Genomic DNA, 12,326 nt, shown 5'->3' on the forward strand with positions numbered 1-12,326 from the left:
CCTTAAAAGATACCTTTATTTCTACTCTTAAAATTCCATCAATAAAAAGGTCAAATATATGAATTAACACCAAAAGAGAATAGGGCTGGGTGTTTGGTGGGCCAGTGCAGTGGACCAAAAGACAGGGGGGAAAAAAGAAGAAAATGGAATTTCAAATTCCTCATATGACCCTGATGTGATCCTAAATGACCTGTGCCCTACCTAACAGTGGAGTTTGGCACCCTAACACATGATATGGCGCCCCCACTCCGCGTCGACTGTCCCTTATGTCCCTACACCGCCCTAGCCACTACCCAAACCCAAATCCCTCCACACCATGCACACAGAAAAAAACAGATCTAGCTGAGTAAACTAACCTTAAAAAGTTTTCTGCTCAAAAAATGGGCCAGAAAAAAGGCTTGCCAATCAGATACGGCACTAGTTGTTTAGCAATGTATCAACCAGATGTAAACCACAAATGCATATATTTATGCTCAAAAAGATGATAATATAGAAATGGAGGTATAAGCCTGGGTATACTATAGATTGATGGTGTCTGTCGACTATAATATAATGTGTGTATAAATAACCAAATTATTCAGCACTAGTGTTGAGCATTCCGATACCGCAAGTATCGGGTATCGGCCGATACTTGCGGTATCGGAATTCCAATACCGAGTTCCGATATTTTTGTGATATCGGAAATCGGAATCAGAAATTCCCAGTGTATGGTTCCCAGGGTCTGGAGGAGAGGATACTCTCCTTCAGGCCCTGGGATCCATATTCATGTAAAAAATAAAGAATTAAAATAAAAAATATGGATATACTCACCCGTCCGGCGGCCCCTGGACCTTACCGCTGTTAACCGGCAGCCACCAGTTTAGGACCTGCGATGACATCGCGGCTTGTGATTGGTCGCGTGAGCGGTCACATGAGCGGTCACGCGACCAATCACAAGCCGCGACGTCAGTCGCGACGTCATCGAAGGTCCTAAACTCCTCATTCTTAGGAACAGAGGCTGCCGGTTAACAGCGGTAAGGTCCAGGGGCGCCGGACGGTTGAGTATATCCATATTTTTTATTTTAATTCTTTATTTTTTACATGAATATGGATCCCAGGGCCTGAAGGAGAGTTTCCTCTCCTTCAGACCCTGGGAACCATTCAGGATACCTTCCGATACTTGAGTCCCATTGACTTGTATTGTTTTTTTTTTTTTTTTTTCGGGTATCGGCCGATACTATCCGATACCGATACTTTCAAGTATCGGAAGGTATCGCTCAACACTATTCAGCACTTACACCTTCCCTGTACTTCAGATCTACATATGTAATAGATTGCCACAAAATAATACATCTCAGCGACCAGTATATCTTATCATAGCATGCTAAAAAATAAACACCTTGCTCCTTTCTCAATGGAACATAGTACACCAAGATGCTTTTTGCTAGATGTCATAAATATGTCATCATATAGTTTAGACAGCAGCATGCTAAGAACACCATAGTAGGTAAACTTATCTGGGTGAAAACAGCATTCTTTGTCCCAGTGTCCTTGCCCCAACGCGCAGAGAGACACACCGGGCTGGAACCGTAGCAGAGAGCTTATCTACAGCATTCTGTAATGCCATAGATAAGCCCCCAATGTAACCTGAAAGATAAGAAAAACAAGTTAGATTATACTCACCCAGGGGCGGTCCGATCCGTTGGGCATCGCGGTCCGGGTCTGGCGCCTCCCATCTTCATGCGATGATGTCCTCTTCTTGTCTTCCTGTTGCGACTCCTGCGCTGGCATACTTTATTTGCCCTGTTGAGGGCAGCATAAAGTACTGCAGTGCGCAGGCACTGGACCTCTCTGACCTTTCCCGGCACCTACGCACTGCAGTACTTTGCTCTGCCATCAACAGGTCAGGTATATCGCTATGAGAACAAAACCAAATCACACGTAAATGATGTGAAAATTGCTGCATTTTAAAAGCGTGCATCATTTTAAGATAAAGGTAGAGGGCGGCATAGGACCACCCCACCTACCCCACAAAAAAAGCAGATTGAAAAGAAAAAAAAGTGTTTAAAGCTATTTAGAAATTTAAAGGGAACCTGTCACCAGTTTTTGAGTCTCTCAACAAATGTCACCACTGTTATCTGCTCTGTGCTACATTACACAAATGTGTATATTGACTCCTGCCTTCCCCTGTATAGCCCCAAACCATCTGTGGTGTGTGTGCCGCCTCCCTGCTCCTAATCACCGTCCTCCGGCTCTGATTGGTGTCGATGACTCATCCTGCATCATCTACATAGTGCAACGAAACAGTGCGCCCGTGCAGTAGCATCGCCGGCCCGTCCACTTTGCTCTGCTGGTGGAGCAAGGCACATTATTGGATATGTGGCAAAAGATGTAATTCCAGCACCGGTGAAAATGCGCCGGTTCGGGACGGTGATTCTACTGTGCAGGCGTAAGATTTTGTTGTGCTATGTGGATGACAAGTCTTCCATATTTATCAGAGCCGAAGAATGATGTTTAGAAGCAGAAAGGAGGCCACAGACCACAGGGATGACGCTTGACCAGCCTCACTTAAATTAAGTGTGGGAGCCTCAAATGTTTTATTTGGGGGTAAGCAGGGGGTCAGGAGTCAATATACATGTCAGTGTAATGCAGCACAGAGGAGATAAAGGCGGCTGCATTATTTGAAAGACTCAAACACTGGTGATAAGTTCCCTTTAAAAATAGACATATTTCCACAAAACTGCAACAGAGGGCAGTAAAATGCAAGTTGCAGAAATTAAGGGTGGGCGACCTGGGGGGTCGTGATTCTGCAGCATTACAGTACATACACACACATATACAGTGCATGTATGTGTGTGTATATATACTGTATATACACATGCACACACACTACATATACAGACACCTAAGGTGCATATATATACATATATAGATATATATATACACAGTACATATATATTTACAGATAGTATATACTGTATATACTGTATATATACATATACTCAAACTACAGACACATGACTTGCACATATACACACTTTACACATTGAGCATACACCGATAAGCTCACTCCTTTCTGCAGGCAGCTGGATTTTTTCATCTGACGATACTTCCTAGGAGCAGGGGATTTCAGGTCCATAGCTAGAGCAGTGGTTGCACACACAGGCCTGAACCCTCCTCTCTCAGCCCTGCATCCTCCAGCACTGATACAGCAGAGGAGGGAACGCTGGAGCTGCTATTGGAGGAATTCAGTGCTGGAATATTCCATAGTCTTTTTCTCCTCTCAGCACTGGCCCCACCCACCTCCTCTCATTGATTTCTGTAGCTCCCCTGCTTTATTTCATTGGCTGGGTGCTACAGACAGCAGCTGTGGTGAATATGTGGATCTTGCGCGGCCTCCAGGAGAGGTATGTATGTAAATTATCCCCGCCGTGAGCAGTGCTGTTACTCACATGAAAAGAGTATTTGAGGCCGCACCTCCTTCTCCTGCTCCTGAGCGGCGCCTGTCACCACATCAAAGGGGCTCCTGCAGAGGGAGCAGCCCACGGCAGGGGGCGGCCCCTCTGGCAAATGCCAGAACTTCCCAATGGCCAGTCCGGCCCTGACTGCCAGCAAGGTGATTAGGAGAACAGTCATTCTGCTAGTGAAAAGATCTTTTTGCAGTGACTGGCATGGATCCAGGTGGGCTTTCCCTCAAGTTTCACTGAGGTGAATGTGGTCAGCTGGACTTTAAAACGGGCCGTCAAACGGTGGATCTAGGCTCCTTCTCACGTGTCTGTGTATAACCACCCAGTCACCTGGATTCAGCTGATGTATGTCTGCACTGGAATTAGGATCTGGAATGGATGAGAACACATGTTTATGCACCACATTAAGTCTTTTCTGCAAAGCCTCGACATAGGCTGTCATAGCACGGTGTTGCATTTGTAGCACCTGTGGAAAGTACAGACCAGTCTTTGGTGCACTACCAAACAGGACTTCAAAAGGAGATAAGCCTGTCTTTCTATTTGGAGTGTGTCTGACAGAAAAGAGTGCAAGAGACAAGCAGACCCAGTTCTTTCCTGTGTCTGCCATGGCCTTTGAATTTTCAGTTTAAGTGTCCTGTTTATTCTTTCCACTTTCCCACTACTTTGTGGTCTTTATGGTGTATGAAATGCTTGCTGTACTCTCAGGGCCTGCATGACTTCCCTCATTATTTTTCCCTTGAAGTGTGTACCCCTATTGCTTTCTATGGTTTCTGGGACACCATACCTGCAGATCAGTACTTTCATCAGTTTGTCTGCAGTCATTTTAGCATTTGCACATTTTACCAGATAGGCTTCCAGCCAACCAGAGAAGAGATCTACACATACTAAGACATTTTTCATACACTCCTACCTGAATAGCTGTATATAGTCAGTCTGCAGTCTCTGAAACGGGTAGAAAGGCCTGGGTGTCACTTTCTTAGGCTGGTTTCACACTTGCGTTTTGATCTGCAGCATTTTTAAAAAAAAAACGCAGGTGGTGAAAAAACGCATGTAAACGCATGCAAACGCTGCGTTTTTTAGACGCATGCATTTTTGCATGCAGAAAAAAAAGCGGCGTTTTGACGCGTTTACATGCGTTTTTTTCTGCGTTTGCGTTTTTGAAACGCATGCTGAGAAGTGTGTGACAGCTGCCAATCATCAAAATCAACTAGGAAACCCACTATGAATAGAATTAGCTAGGGTTAGGGTTAGGGTTGGGATCCCTAGGGTTAGGGTTAGGGTTAGGATGCCTAGGGTTACTAGGGATCCTAACCTTAGGATTAGGGTTAGGGTTAGGATCCCTTGTAACCCAAGGGTTAGGGTTAGGGTTAGGGTTTTCTTGTTTTTTTGTGTTTTCTTGTGCTTTTCTATAGAAACGCATGCAAACGCATGTGCTTAAAAATGCATGCGTTTACATAGACAGCAATGCATTTTTTTGCCGCGAATAAACGCATGCATTTTTTTTTTGCGGCAAAAAAACTCCACTAGAAATTACTACAGGTTGCATTTCTGCAACTAAACGCACGCGTCAAAAAACGCATGCGTTGCCGAAAACGCGTCAAAACGCATGCTAAAAAACGCATGCGTTTTTAATGTTAAGTATAGAAAAAAAACGCATGCGTTTTTTAGCGCTAAAACGCAGCGGCAAAAAACGCAAGTGTGAAACCAGCCTTAGGGACATTTATTGTTTTTTTTCCTGGATTGTGCTGTGCACAGATGAGGTGGACCAAGCAGCTGCGCGACCGCCCCTGAGCCTCTCCCTTCTGTGTTGAGGGATGAAGCGAGCTCCCATCTCCCCCGTGTTCCTTCTCTGGTCAGCTGGAAGGATTTCAGGACATCTAGGCTCAGTGTGGCTGGAATACGCTGACTCCCCGCCACAGTCCACTGCTCCCTAGGCCGCCTTGCTGCTACTTTAGCAGCTTCGTCCGCCCTTCTGTTGCCCTCTACCACCACGGAGTCACCGTTAGTGTGTGCTTTTACCTTGATGAAGCCAAACTGGACTGGTAACATCAATGCCTCCATTGTTTCACCAGCTCTGCATTTTTAAAGGTCTTACCGGCTGATGTAAGAAACGCTCTGCTTCTCCAGATAGAGCCACAATCATGGGATATTCCCCATGCATAATTCGAATCTGTGTAAATATTAGTGATTTTTACCTGCAGCAGCTCTACACGCCTCAGTGAGTGCCTTCAACTCTGCCTCCTGCACCGACATGTGAGGAGGGAGTGGTTCAGCTCGGATTACCTCATGTGAGGATACTACTGCATATCCAGTGTAGAATCGCCCATCCTTGTGGTGTCTGGAGCCATCTACAAAAATAAAAACTTCAAAATATGCATTAGGAACAGTTTTTTTTCATGAACATATGTAACCCACTGTCTCCTGACTCATCAGTTCCTATGCAGTCATGTTCGTGCGTCATGTCAAAGTACTCTTCTTCACCTGCCAACACCGCCACCAATTCCCCCTTTTCTGAATCTACAGGCAGATGAGTAGCTGGATGCAGTACATTATATCTTTTGAGGGTGATGTATTCAGGAATTAGTATTAGAGCACATTCAAGTCTGAGCTGTCTAGTCATAGACAGGTGTTTCCGTTGAACTTGTGTGAGTATGGCATTAATGTCATATGGGGAACAAATTGTCAAAGGAAAAAGTCAGTGTGAACTGACATCCCTAGCAGTAATACAGCTTCTTACAGCATGGCCACATGTAGGAGACCCTCTAATCACTGGGTCTAACAGTGCTGAGTAGTAAGCTATTGGTCTCTGTTTCCCTCCATGTTGTGTGTGTCAGTACTGCGGTAGCATGTCCTCCCTGCTTTGTGCAAAACATGAAAAATGGCTGATCATAGTTTGGAATGCCTAAGGCTGGGGCTGACACAATAAGCAGTTTGAGAGAATGGAAGGAATCAATTGCTTCTTGGGTGAGATTGTAGGAGTTTGATGACAAGCAGTCATAGAGTGGTTGCGTCATTTGTAAAGCAGACCTTATCCAAGGCCTATAGTAAGTCATCAAGCCTAGGAAAGTGCTTAGATGCTGGTGTGACCTGGGCAAAGGGAGATTTTGAATTGCCTGTTTTCTATCTTTTGTCAGGTGTCTTGTACCTTCAGCAATACAATGTCCTAGAAATGTCACCTTTTCTTTGCAATACTGTAATTTGTCACGTGAGACCCTGCAACCCTTTTCTCCCAAAAAGCATAGCAAAGAAACTGTAGCTTCCTTGCAGGTCATCTGGTCTGGGCAGCAGAGCAGGAGGTCATCCACATACTGTAATAGAGCAATCTGTGGATGAGATGAAGAATGCATTTGCCAAATCAGTGACTCTGAAACATTTTGATGTCGTTGGGATCTGTGACAGTACGGTGTGTATATTAGGGACAATTGAGGTCACACTCTCTGTAACATTATGAATAGCCCTTAAGTCATGACCCACTCTGTAAGTGTCAGGGGAACGCTTGGGTCCTTTTTCTTAATGGGATACAAAGGGGTGCTGCAGGGGGAAGATCCTTACACCTGAGCTCCTGCCTTAATATACTCTTTAATATCCCAGCTCAGGGCCATTGATTTGGCTAGGTTTAAAGGGGTATTGTTTTAACCAAAGAGGAGTGGTTCCTTCTTTTAATTTTATCATGACAGGGGGAATGGGCAGCCGACCCACATCAGATTTTCCCCTTGCCCAAACTGTGTCTGGCACCTGTCTCATTTCCCCATCCTCAGATATTTTGGTGTCAGGCGTTACTTTCACTGTTATATATATATATATATATATATATATATATATATATATATATATATATACACCATTGCCCCAATCTTACCCAAGTGTTTATCTGAGAGGGGGCTTGTGACTAATACCCTCAGAAGAGTACTGTATGGTGGCCTGGATAGCACTCAACACATCTGCTCCCAGCAAATTCATAGGGGTATTGTCTAACAATAGGTTTGTAAGCACCTCTTGGTTGTCTCGTAATTTTAGTCTTATTTGTTTAGTCATTAGGGCTTCTGTCCCTCTACCCCCACACATTCCACTGTTTCGTTAGTAATTATGTCTGGCATTATCAAGTCTTTGTGTACCACAGTCCCAGCTGCCCCAGTGTCAATCAAAAATTCTGCCCCTTTCCCTCCCGGCATTGTTATGGTGGTCATCAAGGCAGGAACAGGTCCGGAAGGGACAAGAACAGGGCACACATTTGTCACTGGGTTGCCAGTTTCCTAGTCTGAAGGTGAAGGAGGTGGAAGATTGGTCTGCTTAGTCTACTCTGTAGGGTTTTTGCAGTGGTTGGCTCAGTGTCCATTTTCTCCACAATTCCAGCACTTCACTGTTTCTAAGTCCTTAGGTCCCTTAGTGCATCTCTACTGTTTTCCATGTGCTCCAGTATACATGATAGGTTGTCTTATAGTCTTTGTTTGTTCAACTCCTGTAGCCACCTTCAGAAGGTCTTTTGGATCTACATTTCTCCATTCAGGTCTGGCTGTCTGTACTGTGTCTCATAAGCATTTGTTCATACCGTCAATAAATGCATTTACCAGTATCTTAAAATCAAGTAGGTTTATTGGACTGTACCCCATGTCTGCCCATTTCAGCTGTAACCATCCAAAGTAAATCTCTACACTCTCTCCTTTTGTCACATCTGTAAAAGTCTTAATTTTGCATCCTATTACGTCACCTGCTTTTGTGCTCACCAAACTCTCTAGGTCTGCCCAGGTGCACTTATACGTCCGTTGTATTGTCTTTATTTGTCTGTAAAATGGGAAAAGTTGGTTCTCAGGGTCAGCCACTGTTTTAGCGTAGCTAGCTAGTCAGAGGGGCTCCAGGGATAATACTCCTGTATCTATCTTACCCTACTCACCCTTCTTGGTCCTGATGTGGTTGGTTCTCTGGTAGTGGGTCTGGTGGTGGAGGTGACTGGATGATCGGTTGGGGGTGACATGCTGTTCTACAACTTCCTTCCCAAAAGGAATACTGTCAGCTTACTCCCAAAAAGTCAATGTCCCCACTAACCACACTCCTGTGTCATCTTCTTATGTCACTACATGTGATCTTGTCTGGACAGGATTTAGTGTAATTCACTTAGGTTGGGTTGCAGCACAGGTCATACAAGTATTTCTCCAGTCTGGGTTCGTCTGACCACAGTGTTTACAAGTCCGTCTGTCTTGTCTGGGTCTCTGGTTATACAAAGGTCTGATGGTAGCAGTAATGTGTCAGTGATAGTCGGACTTTTGAGCATCAAAACATTAATAATACACCTTACTTCCGGACTGCTGCACTTTCTCAGACAATGCCCTGATCAAATGCTGGGATCAAATGGGAGTACCCACCCTACACTGATAGATTGTAAGGAGAGGCTAAAGATGTACGTACAGAGTTTGTACAGTACCGCAGCGGCGGTCACTGCAGGATAGACACAGTATATTTTGTGCCTGGTGCTGAATGGCACTATCTGGCACTACACAGCTACAACACTCGCGAGTAGTGTTGAGCGATACTTTCCGATATCGGAAAGTATCGGTATCGGAAAGTATCGGCCGATACCGTCACAGTATCGGAATCCAATCCGATACCGATACCCGATCCCAATGCAAGTCAATGGGACGAAAATATCGGAATTAAAATAAACCCTTTCTTTCCTTGTAGGTTAATTCTACATGAAGGAAAACAACTAAGAATAATGTAGGATGTATTGGGGGAGGTGGCGGAGACATTAAAGGCACAGGGGTTTATCCCAATCAAATAGAATAGCAGTATTTTTAATTTTTTTATGACGTTCGGCGTTAGAAAGAATTTGACTATGTTAATTTTTTATTTATTTTGTCAGATATTGATGTTTCACTACTTCCACGCCCTTCACCCTATTTTTTACTTCTCCCACACTTTCTTCTTCATTATCCTCATCATCAGCTTCTGTGACATCAACTTCTTCACCTTATTCATCTTCTTCTTTTCTACGTATATATATTTTTTTATTTTTACATTGTTCATATTCTTTTTATTTAACTATTATCTTTTTTATATTCAACTTCTTCATCATATTCTTATTTGTGACAGGCATTCCCGTAGTTGTTATCTATAAAAGTTTGAAGATTACACCTTCCGTTCTGCCTGTCACAAAACAGTTACATTTGTCCGCGTTCAGTTTGGCCTGCAGCATCAGGCTTTATCCAGGGGCACCACGAGGAGGAACGGACTCACCCCCATACACTGCTTAGTCTTCTTCTGCTTATAATTTAGATAATATCTTTTGCTCTGATATTTAGTCTTATGCTTAATGTTCTTCTGCTCTTTGTTCTGCAGCCTCTTGTTCTTCTGCTTCTCGGTCTTCCAGGTTGTCGTCGTCATCTCCAGGGTCGTCATCTCCAGGGTCGTCGTCATCGGGGTCGTCGTCATCGGGGTCGTCGTCATCGGGGTCGTCTTCAGGGTCAACGTCTCCAGGGTCGTCGTCATCTCGGTGGTTGTCATCTCTGGTGTCGTCATCATCTTAGGGGTGGTCTTCCGGGTCATCGTCTTTCGGGTCTTGAACTTGGAAATGTTGCAGAAGGTACAAGAAGGCTGAGAAAATGCCGAGAAACAGCTGATGGAACTGGAACTCGGATGGCTACCCGAAGGTCCAAGAGCCAATGGAACTACCGAGGACCAGCTGACGTTACTGGAACCCGGTTACTAAGCAGGAGGTACCCGTGCCTGAAAGCACTACCAAGGACCACCTGACGTTGGTGGAACTCGGATACCCAGAGGGAGGCACCTAAGCCAAAGGCTCTGCCCGGAACCAGCTGACGGTACTGGAACCAGGATGGGGAGCAGAAGGTACAAGAGCAAAAGACACTGCCGAGAACCAGCTGACGGTACTGGAACCCGGATGGGTAGCCGAAGGTCCAAGAGCCAATGGAACTACCGAGGACCAGCTGACGTTACTGGAACCCGGTTACTAAGCAGGAGGTACCCGTGCCTGAAAGCACTACCAAGGACCACCTGACGTTGGTGGAACTCGGATACCCAGAGGGAGGCACCTAAGCCAAAGGCTCTGCCCGGAACCAGCTGACGGTACTGGAACCAGGATGGGGAGCAGAAGGTACAAGAGCAAAAGACACTGCTGAGAACCAGCTGACGGTACTGGAACCCGGATGGGGACCTATTCAAGCTTGTCTTCCTAGGGCCCCAACTGGCGGTGTGTTAGAGCCCAGGGACAGCAGTAGGAGGAGCAGGGGGAGGGGAGTGTAGGCCGAAGCCTGCACAGGCGGCAGCTTTGGGTGTGTTGTGTCTGCGTGGCTTTTGCAGGACACGTTGCCGGCTACACAGCAGGGGAACAGCTGGCGGTGCTGGACCCCACTGACACATTGGCGAGGTGTTTGGCTCTGTGCAGCCAGCACTTCCGGACAGCAACTAGCGTTGTTGGAGCCCGGGCTCTGCAGGTGGAGCAGAGTGTAGGCCGAAGCCTAATTGAACCGATTTCAAAAGTCACCTTTAACCCCCCCTCAGGGGTTACAAAGTAGAAGAGCCACAGCTTATGCAGCAGCAGTGCTGCGCAAGTCAAAGGTTGCTCTTGTAATTTTTCTCCTTGCACACGCTGAATGGAACACGTATAACATTTAGCCCTTTATACAGTCAAACTGTGTAATGGAGGCGAGAGTTCCCTTTGTAATGAGACGCAGCACAGGTGTCAAGAATCCCACCTTGGTGCTGGGTGCAGCCTCCCGAGCGTTGTTATTTGCTGTACAGGAGTCTGCGCTGTCGTGTTATCCCCTGGCCTAGCGCCGTTAGCGCTGCCCATCTTCTGGCATCATGTAATGTCGGCCGGTGCGGTTCGCGATGCCCATGAATCCCAGCCCCGCAGTGTCTTAACATTGTTAAAACACTGCGGGGCTGGGATTCAGGGCCTGGCGCAGCACATATGTTCGCCTCTCACACTCGGGTCCTTACACCCGCTTCAGACTGTGCGGCGTCATCTGATCCCTTATCGCATGCCACGGCCATGAAGCCGCACAGTCCGAAGAAGGCGGAAGGAGAGGAGGGACAGGCGAACTGATGCACTGATCCTGCCCATCAATCACACCCTCGCAGTCCCAATAAATAAGACACCGAGGGGCGTTGTGTGGGTCAGGGCGGCCGCAGAGGCGCAGCCAGCCAAACAATGATGCCAGAAGACGGGCAGCGCTACCAAGGGGGTTGCAGCGTGTCATTACAAAGGAAAGTCACACCACCGGGACGGTTAAATGGTCACACAGAGGACACATTTCAGACGTGTTTTCAGTTCCACATGTGCGAGGAGAATACGTTTCTGAGCCACCTTGCACACATGCAGCATTACCGCTGTACAAGGTGGCTGGATAACGTAAAAACGCCTGGGGGAGGGGGGACAGGTTCCCTTCAATTTCAGTTCTTGTGTCTGCGTGGCTTTTGCAGGACACGTTGCCGGCTGCACAGCAGGGGAACAGCTGGCGGTGCTGGACCCCACTGACACATTGGCTGGTGTTTTTCTCTGTGCAGCTAGCACATCTGGGCCCCAACTGGCGGTGTGTTAGAGCCCAGGGACAGCAGGAGGAGGAGCAGGAGGAGGAGGAGCAGGGGGAGGGGAGTGTAGGCCGAAGCCTGCACAGGCGGCAGCTTTGGGTGTGTTGTGTCTGCGTGGCTTTTGCAGGACACATTGCCGGCTACACAGCAGGGGAACAGCTGGCGGTGCTGGACCCCACTGACACATTGGCGAGGTGTTTGGCTCTGTGCAGCCAGCACTTCCGGACAGCAACTAGCGTTGTTGGAGCCCGGGCTCTGCAGGTGGAGCAGAGTGTAGGCCGAAGCCTAATTGAACCGATTTCAAAAGTCACCTTTAACCCCCCCTCAGGGGTT

The sequence above is a fragment of the Ranitomeya variabilis genome, chromosome 1, assembly GCF_051348905.1.
Source record: "Ranitomeya variabilis isolate aRanVar5 chromosome 1, aRanVar5.hap1, whole genome shotgun sequence".
Taxonomy (NCBI): domain Eukaryota; kingdom Metazoa; phylum Chordata; class Amphibia; order Anura; family Dendrobatidae; genus Ranitomeya; species Ranitomeya variabilis.